We start from the raw sequence: 6635 nt of genomic DNA on the forward strand, positions 1-6635 counted from the left end.
GCTGAGGCTCCAGCATGGTGGGGACCTGAGTGGGGGTCTAGGCTCTGTGTTCATGGTGGGGCAGGCATTGCTGGAGCCCTTGGGGGGGGTGCTCCATGCAGACTGCCCCTCGCAAACGCAAGGTTCCCGCCGAGACACCGGCCGGGGGTGTGTTCCAGAATCAGGACAGAAGTCCAGTGAGCACCATGGGGAGGGTGCTTCTGCAGCTCCGGGTCATTCGGCGGGGGGGGTGGGAGGCTAGCAGGGATGTTCTTCCCCCTTCCTTCATCATTCATTTATGTTGTGTTGCTGTGTGTCGTGTTAAGAGCCTCCCACGGCACCACCCTGGACACGCATCCGCCTCCCATTTTTTTTTTTTAATAGTTAAGAGATTTTATTCTAGTAGCTATAATTACAGTGCTTGTTTGTCGAAATGAAAACTGAAAACGAGTATACAAAACAGTTGATTACTAATCGTGTATTGAAAGCAGTAAGAGGTTCCACGACACCAAATAAACCAGTTCTGAGGATTTCCCCAAGATAAAGTTTAATAGCTCCAGCTTCTTCAGTGTTTATCAAAATACAAAAGAAAACAGTAGAGGTCGTCGTTTCGATGGCAAATCCGACCCTTGAGGGCTGAGGGAGTGAAAGCACATGTAGACAGGGGCTCCGGGGGCTGAGGCTCTAGGGCGACTGGCCCGCCCGCCCGCACTCCTGCTGGTGAGACCCCAGGCAGCCCGGAGCAAGCCAGATGCCCACGCGGACCCAAGGGAAGGTCGGGGTCCCTCCGAGGGGTCCGTGAGCGTCCGTGAGCTGTGGCCACAGCCCCCAGCCTGTCTCCTGGGCGGCTGTGTGAGCACAAGAACAAGCACAAACGCTAGGGGATGCGGGATGACCCGAGACAGAGCGAATCACAGGGACCCTATCGTGACCATGCAGAACGGACCATGGCTGGTTCTGCCCCGTCTCACGTTCCTGACGGGAAACAGACCACTGGTGGACTGGACTCTGGCCACTGCTGCAGAACCGACAATAGGCACGTTTCTCCCTTCAGTGTGTTCACGTGTTCTCCTTATCTTGCATTTGTAACTATGTTTAAAATGCACTGAGTTTAGGTTAAAAACCAACCACCAGAATGGATCTCAACACAGATCTAAGGCCCAGAGGAGGCGCACCAGGCTGGTTGGACACAGCGACTCCCGGAGGCCCCGCATGCCTAACATCCCTTCTCAGTACTGAATGTGGGTTGATTCTCTCTTTACAATAAAAAAAGCTGAGTAATATTGCACAGGAGTACCAGAAACTGCCTCGTTGGGAACAAAAACTATTTACATTAAATAAAAACCCGGCTGCAGGCTGCGTCTGCACATTTACAGCATGGTGAAGCGCACTGTGACCGACCGTGGAGACAGCTTCTGGCGCTCACACCACAGGAGAGTAAAGCAGGGTGGAAGGAGGGAGTGGGGGGGGGGACGCGGCTCACTTCTGGTTCCGGAGCTGACTGGACAGCCAGTCCAGTCCCTCACACAGCCAGTCCTGGCTGGTGGCCTGAACGTACCAGTTCCTGTGGCGCAGGGACCGCGGCCCCAGCTTGTCCGTGATCTCAGCCGCGTTTATGCCGCTGGGAAGGTTCTGCTCGTTGGCGAACACCAGCAGGACGGCATCCCTGAGCTCATGGTCCGCCAGCATCCTCATGAGCTCCTCACGGGCCTCGTTCACACGCTCTCTGTTGTTACTGTCCACCACGAAGATGAGACCTTGTGTGTTCTGGAAGCAGTGACCCCACAGAGGTCGGATCTTGTCCTGGCCGCCCACATCCCACACGGTGAAGCTGATGTTCTGGTCCTCCACGGTCTCCACGTTGAAGCCTATGGTGGGAATGGTGGTCACGATCTCACCCAGCTTCAGTTTGCACAGGATGGTGGTCTTCCCCGCAGCATCCAGGCCCACCATGAGAAGGCGCATTTCTTTTTTGCCAGAAAGACCCTTGAAGAGGTTTGGGAAGGTATTTCCCATGCTATAGACAGGTGGGAGCAACACTGGCCAGCAAGGATAGGATGGGCACCCACGTCCGCCAGACAGACTCAGCAGAACCAGAGGAATGTGCACAGAATCGTCACCGGGCACGGGGGGCCGGATCCGAGCTCGGGAACCGCGGCACGAGGCCTCAGAACCCTGAGAACTTTCAGCAGCTGCTGGGCTGTGACCACTTCCGTGTGATCCCAATCTGGTCAGAGGACCGTGGGCAGGCCGCGCTCCTGTGGCATTTGGCACCCTCCCGGGAAGCTCGGTGCTCATGGGGCTCCGGGCCCGGCTGGCACTGGATCCAGGCAGCTCTGCAGGCCCTCGCTCGTGCTTTGCGCTCTCGTGAGTGACGTAATTGAGATGATCTGTTGGCCTTTTCCGGGGGCTGGGGGGCGCAACGGCCTTTTCTGTTTCCAGTTCTCTGACTGCAGCCCATCTAGATGGTGTGAAATCAATCTGTCTTTGATTTCCGATAAATTCTGACGGCTTGAAATTCAGATTTCCATCAAAAACCACGTAGTTACCCCACTTCTTATATGTGTCCCGGGCAGAGTCCCATCCAAGTCATCCCGTCAGCTCTGTCGGCGCCCGGCCTCCGCGTAGCTTCCTGTGACACAGAGCGGCCATGGGGAGTGGCCACCAAGTATGGGGAGGACGGAGGCTCAGAACCCCCTGGGCAGGCTCCCACCTTCCCCACGATGGCTCGCCACCCAGAGCCTGGCCCGTGGCCTGGTCCCCGGGTCGTGATTTGTGTCTCAGTGATGTGTGTCCTGACTGGTGCCGTGGACCCCCGGCTGCTCCGTCCCCTCTTCAGACCCTGTTCCCATGGCCCAAGCCCACCACCCCACACCCCACGCGGTCATCTTGGTCCTTTTCTCCTTGTTTAGATTGTTTCAAGAACCTCTGTCCTTTAAGCAACATGGGACCTGTTTCTGGAGGTGACAGGGGTGTAAACAGTAGAAAGTGCATTTTGTGATTGGGGTTATAGGTCAGCACGAGTGTGAGCAAACCCAAGAAGCCTGTCTGTTTCCCTTGTGCCCTAATCACCTCGCAGAGGCCCCGCCTCCAAATACCACCACACTGGGGGTGAGGCCTTCTGCGCCCCCTCACCCCCTGTGCCAGCCTGAGCCCTGCTCCCAACCCACCCCTGCACCGGCCTGAGACCTACTCCTGCTCCCCGACACCCCTCCCCTGCAGCCCCTGTGCTCCCCACCCCTGGCCGCCCTCCCCGCCAGTTCTTAGAGGACCCTGGGAGGAGATAAGATCCTGAGCAGAAATAACCTTGAACGTAGACATTCGTCTTAAAAAGGGGACGTGCAGCGCGTGGGGAGCGTGGACGGGGGGCTGGCGAGGAAACCGAAGTGACGTGGCCTCCCAGCTCTTCGGGAACGGGCTGCGATACCTCAGGGCTTCGCCGGGACAGAGCCTGCGTCTGACGCCCATGCTGGGGTGGGGGTCCTTGTGTGCCCCTCACCGCGGTGTCAGTAACTGCACTCGAGGTCCCCATGTGGGCAGCTGTCTCTGAAGCCAGTGGGCAGTGATCATTGAAAAGAACGTTTCCTGGGCGCCTGAGTGGCTCAGTCGTTAAGCGTCTGCCTTCAGCTCGGGTCGTGAACCCAGGGTCCTGGGATCGAGTCCCACATCGGGCTCCCTGCTCGGCGGGAAGCCTGCTCTCCTTCTCCCACTCCCACTGCTTGTGTTCCTGCTCTCGCTCTCTGTCTCTGTCAAATAAATAAATAAAATCTTTAAAAAAAAAAAAAAAAGAAAAGAACGTTTCCTCACTTGTGATTTGTTCTCTAGACGGGACACCGGGCGGGCCGTGAAGAGTAGGGTGCCCGAAAATCATGAGTAGGACATCACGTGGGTCCATCAGGTGGCGGTGGGCACAGACACTCACCCTTAGAAGGGACCCTGGGGCCCAAGGACGTGTGGTCAGGCCTCGGCGGGGGGGTTGTCGGGTCCTGGGGGGTGGGTATGCATGTGGACCAGCTCTGCTGCTCCCCGGCCCCTCAGGCTGCAGCCGACCCTGTCAGCACTGGGTCCCTCGCTCTGGCCCTCCTGCCTGCCTGCCCCACCCCAGGAAGTGGCTCCACGGGGAGTTTGCCCCTTGCGCTGCTCCGTGCATGCTGGGGCCTCCCAGGACAGGAGGCTTGTGTCCCCCAAACTCATATGTTGAAGGCCTTACCCTCAGTTTAGTGGTATTTGGAGGTGGGGTCTCTGCAAGGTGATTCGGGACAGGAGGGGTCAGTGGCCTTAGGAGAAGCAGAAGAGATGCCAGAGCCCTCCCTCCCTCAGGCGAGGACGCAGTGAAGGCGGCCGTCTGCACGCTCCTACCAGGAGCCCCGTCCGCCGGCACCGGGACCTCAGAACCCCAGCCTCCCGAACCCTGAGAAATAAGTGTCCCTCGAGCCACCGGCTCTGGGTTCTGTTACAGCAGCCTGAGCTGGTGGAGACAGGCACGTTTGTCCTCCTCCTTCCTGTCTGTTTGCCTGGGGGCCCACACCCACGGGCGGCAGCGGGGACTCCCTGGGTGTTCCTAACAGACTGCGGCTGACGGCCAGTGCGCTAACCCACAGGGAAGTAAAACCACGGATGCAAACACACGGCCTGGGACGCCTCCTCCCGGGAAATAAGCTGGAGCTGTGGGCCCAGGATTGCACGTGCCCGCGCCGCCTCCTGCTGACGCTGCCCCCACGTCTGCCCTGGGCTCTCTGGAGACTTGTGCAGGCCGTCTCGTCTCCTTCCTTGGAGCGGACATGAGAGCCGCTGGAGTCTCTGATTTTGCTGCCTGGCGCCAGGAGTGAGAGCTCACCCGAGCAGTTCTCAGCGAGGTCCACCGGGCAGCGGCTCCGTGAGCCTTCTCTCTGCTCTGTGGCCTCCCTGCTTGTCTGTGCTGTGGAAGGCAAAGCTGGGAGCACTGGATTCGTGAGCTGCCTTTGTAGATAATACGGAACTCCGTGGCTGAGGGCCTTGACCATGAAGGACGTCTGCACGTTGCTGGCGAATCCACGTGGCCGACGTGTGGTGTTGGTGCCACGCTGGGATGGCGTGGACAACGCACGCCTCTCACCATGCACCCCGTCTGCCCACATAAGTAAGGGACTCAGAATCTGCCTGCACCAGTCTCGGCCCTTTCCTGGGGCCCTGGGGCTGTGCCCGAGTGCTCAGGGCGCCCCCATCCCTGGCCAGGCAGCCCCCCAACTCGAGACCACAAAGGGATCAGGAGGGAAACCAAGTGAGCCACTCCAGGAGGCAGGACACCAAGAGAGGGGAGGCAGGTGGGCCGGTGTCCCCAGGACCACGGCCGGTCAGGGTCAGGTGGCGGGGCCCCAGCTCGCCCCAAAGCCATGTCTCCATCCGGCTGAGAGCTCCCTTGGCTTTCCACCCTCCGCGGGCAGAGACCCAGCCTGCTAGGTGGATGGCAAAAGCCCTATCACCCAGCCTTGCTGCCTCTCCCACCCCCTCCCCTTCCTGTCACACCAGCACCCCCTGAGGCCAGGAGCTCCTCCGTGCCCCTTACTCCAACATCTGGGCTGAGCTGCCTCCTCCAGGAAGCCCTCCGTCTCCCTCCCCTGGGTCCCGGTACATGTTTGCGTGCCCGAGGCAGCCGCCTCCCGCTGTGGCGCCCACACCACCTGCCCAGAGAGGCTCAGTCACCGCGAGCGGGTCCCCCTCTCATGAGCAGTCAGCACCTCTCTGGCCACAGTGACCTTCTGACCCTCGGGCAGGAAGAGAGGCTGGTGGCATGCGTGGCCCGCTGGCCCTGCAGGGGGTCGCTGAGGCTGGGGTCCCCGGGGGTTGGTGACACCGTGGTGGGGGTGGGGCCTCGGCAGCCCACCTGCCTGGGGTGAGGTCCAGCTCTGCCGCTTACCCCACGTGGGGGGCCGTCACCACCTCCGTGCCTCAGTGTCCCTCCTGGAGAACTGGGGCCGGGGGTGGAGACTCGCGGTCTGGCCCCTGTGCGTTTGGCCAGAGAAGGCGGACACGGCGCAAACACGTGGTTCCCATCCCCCCGGGGACACCTGGTGGGTCTACCTTTGCTGGGGATGACGTTAGGGTAAACTGAGGCGTCCTTGGCGGCGGCACAAGGACACAGAGGCAGGGTGGGCATGCAGCTGTGCTCAGTGCACCGCGGCGGCCGTGACAGACCCACAGCCCGGGGGCTTCTGCAGCAGACGTTCGTCTCCTCCCGGTCCTGGAGGCCGGAGGTCCTGGGTCAAGGTGCTGGCAGGGCTGGCCCTGCCTGAGCCTCTCTCCTGCCGTGTAGACACCGTCCCCTCCCCGTGTCGCACGTGGTCATCCCTCTGCATGTCTGCGTGTCCCTCTTCTTACATGGGCACCAGGTGCGGGGCCCACCCTGAGGACCTCATTTTACCTGAGTCAGCTGTCTGAAGACCCCGTGTCCACCCAGCCCGGGGCGTGTGGTGAGCACCCACGCACAGCCCTTCCCCCCACGGCAGGTGGCGCCGCCGCCTCCCAGCTGGCGCTGCCGAAGGCCGTGGGCTGCGCTGTCCGTTCACTGCGCTCCACCACGTGGCGGCCCAGCCCGGGGCCCCGGCTGCCTGTGTGGACAGACATGTGCCGACTTCTGTCACGGCCTCCGTGCGGCCCGCGTGTGGGCATCTGCTCAG

The 6635-nt window shown here is 60.9% G+C and overlaps 1 pseudogene; it reads right to left on the reverse strand.

Moving 5' to 3' along the window:
• Nucleotides 1-346: 346 nt before the first annotated feature.
• LOC145721941 (ADP-ribosylation factor 1 pseudogene) lies at nucleotides 347-2020 on the reverse strand (annotated as a pseudogene).
• Between the last annotated feature and the right edge of the window lie 4615 nt (nucleotides 2021-6635).

The sequence above is a fragment of the Leptonychotes weddellii genome, chromosome 5 (assembly GCF_054177405.1).
Source record: "Leptonychotes weddellii isolate Sample4059 chromosome 5, ASM5417740v2, whole genome shotgun sequence".
NCBI classification, from domain to species: Eukaryota; Metazoa; Chordata; class Mammalia; order Carnivora; family Phocidae; genus Leptonychotes; species Leptonychotes weddellii.